The 12,316-nt window shown below is 43.5% G+C and overlaps 1 long non-coding RNA gene across 6 annotated transcripts in view; it reads right to left on the reverse strand.

Moving 5' to 3' along the window:
- Nucleotides 1-652: 652 nt before the first annotated feature.
- LOC116441533 overlaps nucleotides 653-12,316 on the reverse strand; it is a 28,762-nt gene continuing 17,098 nt past the window's right edge. Inside the window, exons 4-6 of one of the 6 annotated variants that reach the window (XR_004239117.1) lie at nucleotides 8,064-8,212; nucleotides 2,454-2,570; nucleotides 653-1,778 (exon numbers count right to left, since the gene is read on the reverse strand). This is a non-coding gene — a long non-coding RNA (uncharacterized LOC116441533). Of the gene's footprint in view, nucleotides 1,782-2,453; nucleotides 2,571-6,847; nucleotides 8,213-9,604; nucleotides 9,707-12,316 lie in introns of those variants that run through there. The other 5 variants (XR_004239115.1, XR_004239118.1, XR_004239116.1 and 2 more) reach the window with 5 other exon arrangements.

Raw genomic sequence — 12,316 nt, forward strand, 5'->3', positions numbered from 1 at the left:
CAGCCCGGGCGAGTCAGCGCGCGGGCGGGGCGGGGGCGGGGCCTCGGCGCGCGAGGCGGGGCGGGGCCACACCCGGGGTTCGTCCCGGGCTTCGTCGCTCCTTGCATCCCTCCCTCCATCCATGTCTGCCAACAGCCCTCGCTCCATCCCGGTGCCGCCCGGGCAGGGCGTTATTTCTCCCGGTGGTTCCCTTTGCTCCGCGCCGAGCGGGCGGCAGGGCGAGCCCCAGCCCCGTCCGGGGTCTGACACCCGCGGCCCGGTCGGGCTCTCGCTGTCTCTCGGGGCCTGTGGCCGGGGGCTGCGGGACGGCCGGGGGAGGCAGCCCCAGAGGGGACAGGGTGCGGGACAAGGCTCCTGGGGAATGCGGCCAGGCCTGCGGTGCAGGGGATGGTGCGGGGAGGAAAGGGACACCCCGCTCTGGAGCCTGTTCAGCCTCCCCTCCGGGCCGGTGACGGGTAGCGATGGAGGCTTTGGGAGGCGCAGGGGTGGCCGGCGGTGCAGCCGCATCTGGAGCAGCACAGGGCAGCTTCAGCCCCTCTAAGGCCTGTGTTTTTCACATGCATTAATAAGTCACTGTCCCTTTTTGCACTGCCGTTGCATCTTTTATCAAAACCTCTTTACGAGCGTTAATCACATTTCACAACATACTTTAGGCACAGTAAATATTTCTAGGCTCTATTGGCTGCTGGGAAGCGGGCATGGAGAGACTGCCACATGCCTGGGATCTCAGAGCAAACAACCTGTTAAAGCTGGAAAAATTCACAGTACAGGAGCCTACTTTCTGGTCAACCACTTTTAACAAGGTCTCACTAAATATCAAATTGTATTACTGACACTTTAGTTGTTGATGTTCTCAGGTTTATTCCGAGCAAAGCCCTGGCCCTTTCAACAGCATCAGAGAAAGTACAAGCGCTGCAGTGCTGCACATCATTCCAGACTTGCACACAGGGCACTGCTAAACCTTACAAGTCTTAACAGCTCCTTGTAATCAGCTCGGGAATTTAAATCCCCACTAAACACATATTATCTGACACTATTTCATTACAAAGGGCATAGTATAATACACTGACCAAAGTTTATCTTCCAACCAGCTCAAAGGACAGGAGGAGCAATCTGCAAATGGACTGAGATCACTGAAATATTTTGCGCAGGGCTGTGTGTGTGCAGGACTTGGGACAAGCTGGGAGGTGGTACTGCAGACATCTCAATGTTAAATGTGTTCTGTGCCTGGAATAACTGACAGGAATGGGTGTCTTTCACTTGGACAGCATCAGAATAGAGCTGAAGCCCCAGAGGAACTGAAATTGCACTCTTGTCACCTTTTCTCCCCACAGTAAGATGAAGAAAAGCCATTCATGCTCCACACATCTTTGAGGTTTTAGTTATGTTCAGTTCCTTACAAAAAGTTGATAAACTGTGCTGGCTGCAATAGGAAGTACTGAGCACTGGTTACACAGGGTTTGGGTTTCCTCTGCTCTCTCACACTACTGGTGAGGTAACGTAATCTGCAGTTGGATCTACCACGTAACTTGCTGTACGAACTGTTGTTTCTGCGGGGGCCATCGCTGAAGTTTCCACTTCCCTTTCTCTATTACTTTGTGTATCTGTGAAACAATGCCTGTTCTGTTTGATGTTTGCCATCAGAAATCCAGTGAATCCTTTGAAATGTGCTCTCCTCTCTGGTGCAGTCGTTCTCTTTAGGCACTTCACGGAAGGTGACCAGATGTGCAGGAATACCCCAGATGACAAACTTCATTTAGCAGACAGCAATTAATTCTCTGCTGAATACAAAAATTGATTTCTTAACATTTTTAACATTTGTGCTTTTACTTTTCCCTACTCCAGTGAAACAAAAACCTCCAACCACCCCAGTTCCTTACTCTGTTGTGAGGAATAATGCTCACAAGCCACAATAAATAGGACTCTGCCACATATGGCGCTGCATAAATGTACCCAGCCAAGTCAGAGTAGACACAGGGACAAACCAACACCAGCACCAGCTAACTATGAAATTGCAAATTAGATGTACTTCTGAAGTAGGGCACAGGTTAATAAGAGTTTGGGAAGCTGTTTCATCTCAGAGAAATAACAGCTTCCATGTCTGAAAGCATATTTAATCTGTGCGACTGTCCGGGCAGTGTGGCAGCCGTAGCAACCCATGGCTTCAGGGTGTAAGGGCAGAGGGAAGAAGTGGGTCTGCTCCAGCTCTGCAGGAGGTGCAGAGGGGACTCTCTGCTTCCCGTGTGGCAGGCTGAGGTCACTGCTGCTGTGGTGTCACCATCTGCAGCCGAGTGTCTGCACGTGTACCCGTCTGACTGGATAAGCAGGCTCAGGACCCTTGCCTGGTTCCTATCTGGGATCGCAGCGATGATTTATAACCCCCTATCGCATTCTGTCCTGTCCCTCCTCCTGCCTTCAGGGGTTTTTCATGGTTTGTCTTGAACACCACGAACCTCTGGATGGTTAGAGGGGCCTTGCTTGTCTCTCGCTAACAGGAGTGCAATGCAGGGAGCAGTCTCAGATGCCAGTTAGGGGGACATTATTTATGTACCTTCAGGGCTGAATTCTGCCTGTGAAAAGAGAGGTTTATATTATCCTGTTAGTGAAATCAACTGCAGAATTTCCTTCAGCTTGGGCTATAGTGCTCTACCAGAGCAGCCAAGGAAAAGCCACGAGCACAGACTGGCTCGACCTGTAACAAACTTCCTCAGTCCTGTCCACCCTGGGGCAGCATCCTGACCCACTAACTCATGTTTTTGAGGTTGAACTCTGCTGGTTCCTGGTTCCACTCAGGTGATCTGCCCTCCCCTGCTTGCATGTCTCTCCTCCCCAGGCCACAAAAGCCCCATGTCAGAGGATCTCTGGGGAGTGGGGGGACAAGAGGACAGAGAATGGGAGAGAGAAAGCAAGCTGCAGTGGCTGCAGTCAGGTGTAAGAAGGGAAAGGAAGGAGGAAAACCAGCACAGATGATGGAGGAGGAATGTTAGAACTGCATGAGCTCAGGTTTTGCATTGCAGTACAGAGCCCCCCTTCCCCCCTGCCGCGGGGCTGTCAGTGGGACTGGGACGGGACCACCTTGTAGAGAGCAGAGACCTGCACAGGATCCATTCTGCCCTTCTCTGCTGCCCTTATTTTTTATGAAATTGTCCATATTTTTAAGCTATATAACCACACCACACAGTCGCAGGGCAAAGGAAGGCTTCAGGTGTGCTATTTGACACTCTACCACAATTTTACCCTGGAAATGTCTTTCTTTCCCCTGCATAACAGTTCTTGAACCAAAGGTAGGAGGAATTGGGCTCCTGACCCAGAACTGCCTCCCCATAAAGCTGTCATGTTAGCACAGCAGTGTTCAGAAATCATTTGCCCCCTGCTGGGTCCTTTTCCCTGGACTATGTATAAAATGAAAAAAAACCACAGGTATTTATTTGCCCTCCTGCCTTCCTCTGCCCTTCCTTTCCCCTCCCCCTTCTCAGTGTCTGGTCTGTGGAGTGGGAAGCTGGCAGGCTGATAGATGCACAGCAGCCTCGGAAGAAGGTCAGGCACCAGGAACACACAACATTGCAATGGCTGTTTGGATACTGGGAGTGCGGGGGAACAAACACTGATTTTAGCTTATCAACAGCAGCGTGTCTCTCTGGCCTCGCTCACAGTCCTCCCATGTGCATAATTTCTCTGCAGGACTTGTCAGCTACCAGTGTTTTTAGACAATACAACCAGGCCATTTCAGATGTGTTGGCAGCACACCTAAATTGGTGTCAACAAATTCCTCCTATTAATTCTTGATTTAGGAAGTAAAAGACAAGGGAGAAGTAAGTTGCTGATGGACCCGTGGTGCCCCTGGGAGGGAAAGTACAAAGGTACCCATATTCAGATGTAGTAAGATGTCAGAAGAATAACTGTGGAGAGGAAAATGGTATTCTGGAACTGTTTAACAGAGCTGGTCCACTATCACACATTGCTTAAGGGAATTTATGGGTCTGTGAATCACCAGGAACTGGCTGATGTCCGTCTCTGCCTCTCACTTTGGCTGGACACCTGGCTGTGTTTTCACATCCCACAGTGAGGGGAATGGAGCCCAAGGCTTCACATTGGTACCAATCACAGGCAGGAGACAAGAGATACAGGGAAGGTGGAGTGTCAAGAGCACTTGGATGTGAAGTGATAGCAGGATGCTCAGAGAGCAGATGTCCAACCCTGGCGAGCTAAATCTCTTTTGGGAAACTCCTAGAAGGAGATCTAAGCACCTTGTTCTGGTTCTTTTCTTCAAGCCTACTTGCTTCAGTATTGCTGTGAGTACACCTGTGTTTTTAGGGCAACTGTCACCCAAATTTGAAGTAGAAAATTATGTTGAGTGGAGCAGGACATGAAACACTGTAATAAGCAGGTTACATATTAACTTTGATATCCTTTTTTACTTTACACTGTTGCCACGGTTCAGATCTTGATTTCACAACATTTTGGAAAACTGACAATACCACATTTTGTATTGTATGAGTAGCCGTACAATACAAAGCAGAGGAAGCAGAGGGGTTTGGGAGTTGGAGTTTCTGGGACACAAGTCTCTGGAAGCAGGGTAATACTGCCAGCTTAGGACAGCAACTGAACAGATTTGCTAAAATAATGGAAAAAAGAAGGTTGGAAGAGACTCCAAGAGATGATCTAGTCAGTTTCTCTGCTTCAGCTGCACCTATTTGAATCTCAATAGCGATATTCTTGAAAACGTCCAGATATGACAATTCCACTGTTCCCACAGGCCATTTATGACAGCACCCACAAGAAAGGTAAAAAAAGTTCACTGCTAAAATGATTCCATGGATAAATTAAGCAACTTAGGCTTTTACTTAAGGTTGCTGGTAAATTCAGTACACTTTAGTTCATCTGTTACACCCTGGGCATCTTTTCAATCATAATCTTCAGTGCCACAAGCGATAAAGAAGACACAGCTTGAGCTAATATGCTGAGTTTCTGCGGCTCTGTGCCAGCTGAGGATGTGGCCTGTTTGTTTTTATAATGGCAGCTCAGACTCTGGACCACAGCGCTGCAACAGGAGGCCGGACTTTGAGGGTGCTGTCTCCTGATGTCCTGCTCGCGGCACTCATCTCCTGCTAGCAAATGAACCCTTTGTTCCTGCTGCAGACCTTGGTTCACCTCCCCACAGACATCGGGGCAGAGTCCTGCTAGACAGCACACTTGAACAGGGCCCAGAAGCATAAGGTTTGCTGAAGTGGGGGTCAGAGTACTCCCTGCAGGTGCTGCCCAGGGCTATCTTCTCCCTCTGACTCACGCATTTTGCAACACAACCGAGATAGCAGGGTAGTGCTCCCTGGAATTCAGCCGCTCTGCTCTTTGCCTAGGTGTCTGTTTGCTTAAGAGTTCGATTCATCAACCAATTACCATCCAAATGCTCTGGCTCCTACTCACCCAGCTGGGCTGGCATCTCCCTGCCTGGCACCGGATGTTATTGAACACTGACATTGATCTAATACTGAAGGTTGTTTTATTGGGTTTTGTAGGTGCCTTTGATGCCAGAGTTCTGGAAGGCAGTTTCACCCTGGTAAGCTGAAAAGCTTGTATGTTCTTATGCATGTGCATGGCATCCAGAAGTGGCAAAAGGATACATTTCTAAAGAAAAGCAGCAAATTAAATCAATGGCTGTACTTTTCTTTCGGCTTCCATTCTACTGTCACACCCCTTTTCTTCCCTGTCAGCTTCTGTGCCACCAGGCTCTCTTCTGACCTCTTCCTCTTTCAAAAACTTTCTTCTTAATTTTTCTTTGCTCATAATCCTCCTCTGTTTGCTCATCCTGTTTACACACCTGCCCTGCACAGCATCTTCCATCCTTTCTCTATTGCATGCTTACAGAGGCCTGCAATGTGCAATTCAACAACAGAATGCCTCCCTTGTCTCATGGCCTGACATTGACAATATCATTTCACACTTTCCATAATCTAAATTTTGAATCTCTTTGTGGTTTTTTGACTTTCTTGGCCCTCGACATTTTGTTCTCACCCTATTCATCCCTTGGAATCTCCATCTAAATTGCTTTGGGGCGTTCATGAGCAGGCCTGTGGAACTGCTTGCACGTGCACATGCAGTTTAGCTGTCAGGAGATGCATATACAATTTAGTGTCAGGAGAGAGAGTCTCAGACCTCTGTAATGACATTTGGGTCTGCAGTTCCATTATTAGACCGTCTTCTGGAATTATCTGTTTCCATGGTGGCTACAAATGCAGGAAGGAGGAGCCACCTCCCACACTACCCAGGAACAAATGCATATCTTCAGGAGGAAAGGACAAACAACTTTTGCCAAGCTCCACAGGCACTTTCCTCTCCCCACAGGCTTAATCTGGAGTCCTGCCAAGGTAATGGTTAGACACAGGGTTTGGGAAATTCTGTTACAGCTCAAAGACGCAGCACTCACTAGACACTCAAGACACAGAACATACTGTTCCAGGTTTGGGCCTCCTTTCTGAAAAGTCTCAGAATTCTTTCTTATGACTGTGTTTTTCTTGTCCATACTTTCTTTTCACTTTCTTGATATATTTAATGTCTAAAAATGGCAACAGAGAAAAAAAAAAAACAAACAAGCAGGCACCAAGGCCACTTCGTCTACCCAAAATTCTGAATTAAATCTCTATTTGATGCTGTATCTTTCTGTAAACAGGTACATTTCAGCTCAAGAGTTTTACTTTGTTAAGTATTATGGGATTTGGGGAGATTTGCAAATAAGCTTACATAATTGGTTTATCCTATCAGTAATGTTGATAACTGCATACCTTAGTTGGCTGGCAGACTAAACTTTTGAGTCATCATACACTAAATTAAACTAACAATCAACAGAAAACCAGATGGAATTCATCTTTTATTATTGTTATTCAGCAGGAACCCTTAAATGTAACAAGAGTTCAAGGTAAAAAGCTCATGCTCTGCTTCAATTAAGAGACTCAAACGCCTTCATCTTCACCCTAACATAGGCCAGACAGAACTAAGTGAGGTTAACTTACAGGCCTCTCAATGACAACCTTTACTTAAAATCTGTCTCATGTCTGTTCAGGATTAGGCATCATCCCTATTATTTCAAACAGAAGCTCATCATTTGTATCATAAGAGGTTACACTGCTGCAGTCCTGTGAGGAGCATGGTACGGATCAAAGAACTGTCTTTGAATGGTGAAATAATGTGATTTTTGGTAGCAGATTTGGAAAAAAATAAAAAAAGGCTTCATTCTGCTTAAACCATTAATCAGTGAATTCAAGAGGTAAAACTCTTCGTAGTGGTAGAGCCAATATGAAAAACAAGCATCCATTGGGTCCACAAATGGTGAGGAACCCAGCCTCTGCTTTACTAAGACAGGTACCCCTCGGCTTCAACAGACAGGCAACACATCCTATTTTACACAACTTAACACTTGCAAATTTTGAAGACCCATCTGTGAGTAAAAATGAGTCCAGACAGGAAACCTTACCTGGATTGCACAAAGCCAAAATTAGGAAATTACACCCAGGATTCAGCAAAGTGTGGAAGATTTCCCATACAATTCAAAGTTTTAATGATTGGTTGAGTTTGTTTTCCTTCTCTCAATTTCTTTTTCTCTTCTTCCTCTCTCTCTACCCCTCCCCCTTTTTCTTTTTGCTTTTTTAATTTATTTTTTTAAAAGATTGCACTGTGCCTGCACTGTCTTGGTACACCTATCCATACTATTTAGACATGCACAACCTGAATAAAGCAAGAAACTCTTAAATTCCATAGAGATGCTTCATTTTCAAGCTAAGAGGCAGCAATATTTGATTACTAGCAGGCTAATCCTGCAATCATCACTCACCACAACCACTCAACACATGGAAAGGTGCTAAATTGATTCTAAATAGCACTGTGTAATGACTGACAAACATAAAAAACAAACAAACAGGAAAGCAAAGCTGTTCAAATAAAGGGCGCATTCTGAAATGTGGTGGAAAAGCATGAATTAAGATTAAAATATCCACAGTGGCAGGTAATTTAGATCTAGGTTGATTTCCAGGCATACCAAATGTTTCTCCCAAATTTCAAAGGCTCCTTACCACACCTATTAGTCACCTATGGATTTTTTCTGTATGAGGTATTCTTCCACAGCTGGAAGGGTAGCTACACTAATTCATCAATATGATCCTTTTCATGAGACCAACCACAGCATGGATTTGCACTGATGAAGCAGCTCTCCAGTTTCTTCCTAAAAGCAAGCAAAAGGAGAGAGAACAGGTATAATTTCAGGAGCTATAAATTCACCATTACCTATTTACATTCCATTTGCTATTGTGAAAAATAATTACAAATAATACTATTTAAAATAAGGTACTGAAATTATTTGTTCCTTTTATCTTAAGAAAAAAAGCTTTTCAAAGATCAACTAATTCATAGTTGAATGCAAGTCATAGTTAAATGCAGTCACTCCCTACACTGCATGCATTGCCTATATTAACTAATGAGATTCTTTTTGCACCATGCAAAATGGGTGACATTTTGAGTACATGAGATTAACTATATATGTTATATATGTGTTTTATAGCACAGTATTGCCCCGTGTAATATGCATTCCATATCCAGGCTCTTATGTCCAAATACAAACTGCTAAAATGTGTGGTTCAAAAGACACAGCAATATCATGCCTAAATCAAGGGCATCAAAACGTCGTGTGGGGCAGAAAGCCACAGAGGATTATTATGTGTGATGGGGTTTGAAGACAAAAAAAATCAGGACAACTACATTTGCTTTGCTTTTTGATATCCATTGGACCTCCCCATGGAAGAGATAGAGCACACAAGGGAACAAGGGTGGCAGCTTCTGCAGCGATGACCTTTCGCTGCTTTTTTTTGTTCTGATACTCTGGTTCAGAAAGAACAATGGACTACTGTGCTTTCCACCAACACATAATTAACAATATCAGAGATCCCAGCCCTCCTCGTTAATTCAAAACAGTGTCTGATCTTTTCTAGAGTGCGCCCAGTGTAACATGTGGTGAATTGAATGAGCACCCCACTCTGAGCAGCTATTTTGAAAGGCACCCAGTTGTACAAAACTATGACACATTCTCCCCAAAATCCTGCTTTGACTAGTCATTCAAAATTGTGCAGAAAAATCATCTGCCCTATTTTAGTGGTTACATTTTATGCTCTAAGTCATAAATCTCAAAGATAACCGAGGAGGATGCAGCCTATCTAAAATAAGAGGACAAGGGGAGACTGTGCAGTGGCAACATGTACTGTTGTAATGTATATTGCAACACAGGAGCAGAGAGAACTAACAACCCCTGGAAGCCCTTTGTATTCAGGGATACAACACAACCTGCTTGAGATCTTTCTTATAAAAGATGAAGCAATGCATCTTCATTTTTTTTTGGTGGGCAGTCACTGTACATGACAAAAAGAGCTACATGAAACAAGCTGTGGACACGGCATTTAGTCCAGCTATAGCTTTTTCAGTCCTGATAAACCTACTAAACTGAGTCAGAAATTACTCATTCTTCTCCACAACATTGCTCCAAAGCATTGGGCTGCAGAGGACCAAGATATTGGCCTAGGATAATGAGATAGGAGAGAGTATTCCAAGAAAGTTCCAACTATACCTTTATGCTTATTGCCATTTTGCCAGGTCCAAACCCATTTCTCCTGCTCACTGGGCTACATCCCAAAGGACAGTCTGGCATGCATCCAGTGAGAGACAGGCCCTGAGAGAAATAACACAGGGCACATGCAGTTTGTCTAGTAAGTAACGTCTGTTAAATGTTTGAGGCAAGGTTGATGTTAATACCCACCACATGCTTAATAACTGAGGGTGATAACAGGGAATGACAGGATAAAAATGCTGCACTTTGCCCTTCATTGTATCTAGACATGTATGAGAGTCACTCAGTACTTTAGACTCCTTCCCTTAGCTGAGCCAAAAGCTAGTTTTTATTAATTTATTTTATTAATTTTAAACACAAAAAGTGTTCAAGACAGAGCTGACCTGCAGAAAATGATCCTCTTTTTTATAAAAAGATCCTGTTGGCCTTTCCAAACAAATTGATGGCTCCATTTGGCAACAGTGTTCTTAAGAATCCACTTACATTTTTAAATTAGTTTATTGTGATAGTTAATAATATTAGTTAATTATTCTAGTTAACTTAAAAAAAAAAAAAAAAGAAGCTATTGATATAAAAATGGAGGCTGAACCAACATCATGACTATTTAAGTTTCATGTTCACTGAAAGAGTAGTAATTGCTGACACAACCAGCTCAGATAAAGATGTTTCCTTTCATTAGAGCAGCACCTGTATAGGCACTATAATGATGACAGAAATGTTAATTTGGCAGCAGTTTGCCTTCTAAAGCAAGCAAAATTCATTGTGTATAGAACCTAGGAACTGTAATGACTTGGTTTCACTTTTGCTTCACAGTTGAACCCTGCAACTGTGAAGCTGCAGGATGAAAAGGCTCCATCTTGCTGCAATAAAGAAGTCTCTGTAGACAAGCTTACAAAATAGGTCTCCCAGGAGTATATTCTGATTAAGAAGGGAAGAAAAACGATATACAGATGGGCTATTAATTTAACTGGATTGGCACAAATATACCACTCCAGAGGAATATATTCCTTTTAACCAGAAATTTAAATACCAGAGATTTTAAAGGTGTGTCTGTTCAACTCTGAAAAAAATCCTTACGTTGTTTCAGAGGGAAAAGTGACCAAGCAAAAAGGAGGCATTTGAAGTTGGACTTTTGAACATGTATAAATGAGATGTATGAATGGGAGTAAGGACAAATAAGGAACGTCCAAATTTTGTGGGTGTTCAGGATGTTTTGAGAGACTTAGGGTTTCCTGGTGGGCTGCAATCACATGCCACCCCTTCAGCACTACAGATCACCTGCTGAATAGACCTGAACTCATCTAGGTCCAGTTTGAGATAAATGGTGGTCTGCATGCAAAAAGCCACTCCTGTATCTATCAGTCTATATCAGCAGCTGGGGAAGAAAGGAAGGAAAGGGGAACTTTCAGTGGTTTGATTTGATCTAATATATATTAAAATAAAAAGCCCTTTTGTTTTCTAAAGAATGCTGTTCTACAGCTAGATAACAATGGATTGTAAATTACTGGATATAAAGAGAAAATTTTGATATATTATACTGGCAATTTTTTGCTGCTTGCATGAAACAAACGACAAAAAAGCATCCTTTTACTGACTTTTATACAGAATATTATCATATTCTGGCAGAACAAAGTACATCACTTGAGCAACTGTCTCACAGTGAGTGATGTCTTGTATCTCTGCCAATACTAGCTTTATGGACCAAGTAACAATATTAGGTTAATAACTGCTGATTGCTATTTGTGTACCAGGCTGTTCTAATACCATGGTGATGAGCATGCTGTTGGTGTCTGGAACAGATGGAACACAAGAGATCTTTGCCTTGATTTTAAGACAAATAGGATTACCTGTTTCATTAATAATGCTACATGAAAGCACAGACAAACCCACAATTCTATCTCCATCTCCAGTAACTGACAGGAGGAAAAAGACACACAGCACACATTGGAAGCACAAACAATTTCCCCTAACTTTCAGGGAGAGCAAACCTTTGAATCACTTGTAAAGCCAATGCAGCTGCTTTATGCTGTTTAGAACGGGAACAAAATTCACCGTCTTATTGTCAGCAACAAAACTCCTTTGCAGCTCTCTGCAAAGGTGATACTTCAGGCTGGAGATGAGGCAATTGCGTGCTCCCTGCCCAACATCACTGATTCCCTAGCTGCTGGTTTAAACACTCCTTACAAAGAAGTCATTGCAACAGCTTTCTGCCATTTGAGAAGAGAACTGAAAGTACTATGAGTGACACTTTGATATGACAAAGAAATAGGGAGAAAAGTATACTTCAATTCCATTATGTTGTTTCTTAAGCCCTACCACCAACACCAGACAGACACTTTATTCTGGATTCTCTTAGACTTTCACAAAAATGAGGAAGAAAGACCAAGAGACAAAAGAAGAAAGACATATTTTCACTCTAGGTTGTGCAGTTCTGTTTAGAATTAAGCCTGTGATATTGGGGAAAAAATTACCTTGGGACAATCTCAGACAGTAGAAGATATTGCTGTGTGCTACTGACAAACTGGTTTTGAATGACTGAAAAAGCAGTTCTGTGGGGAAGAGAACTTGGACAGAGCACTGAGACCGTAACAATAACAACTCCTTTCTTATCTCAGTGAAAATCGAAAAAAGGAAACTGGAATCTACTGCTTTCATAAAAGAGCTGCCAATTTCCCGCTGATATCAGAAGCCAGTCATGTTTGGAAAGGAAAT

The sequence above is a fragment of the Corvus moneduloides genome, chromosome 3 (assembly GCF_009650955.1).
Source record: "Corvus moneduloides isolate bCorMon1 chromosome 3, bCorMon1.pri, whole genome shotgun sequence".
NCBI classification, from domain to species: domain Eukaryota; kingdom Metazoa; phylum Chordata; class Aves; order Passeriformes; family Corvidae; genus Corvus; species Corvus moneduloides.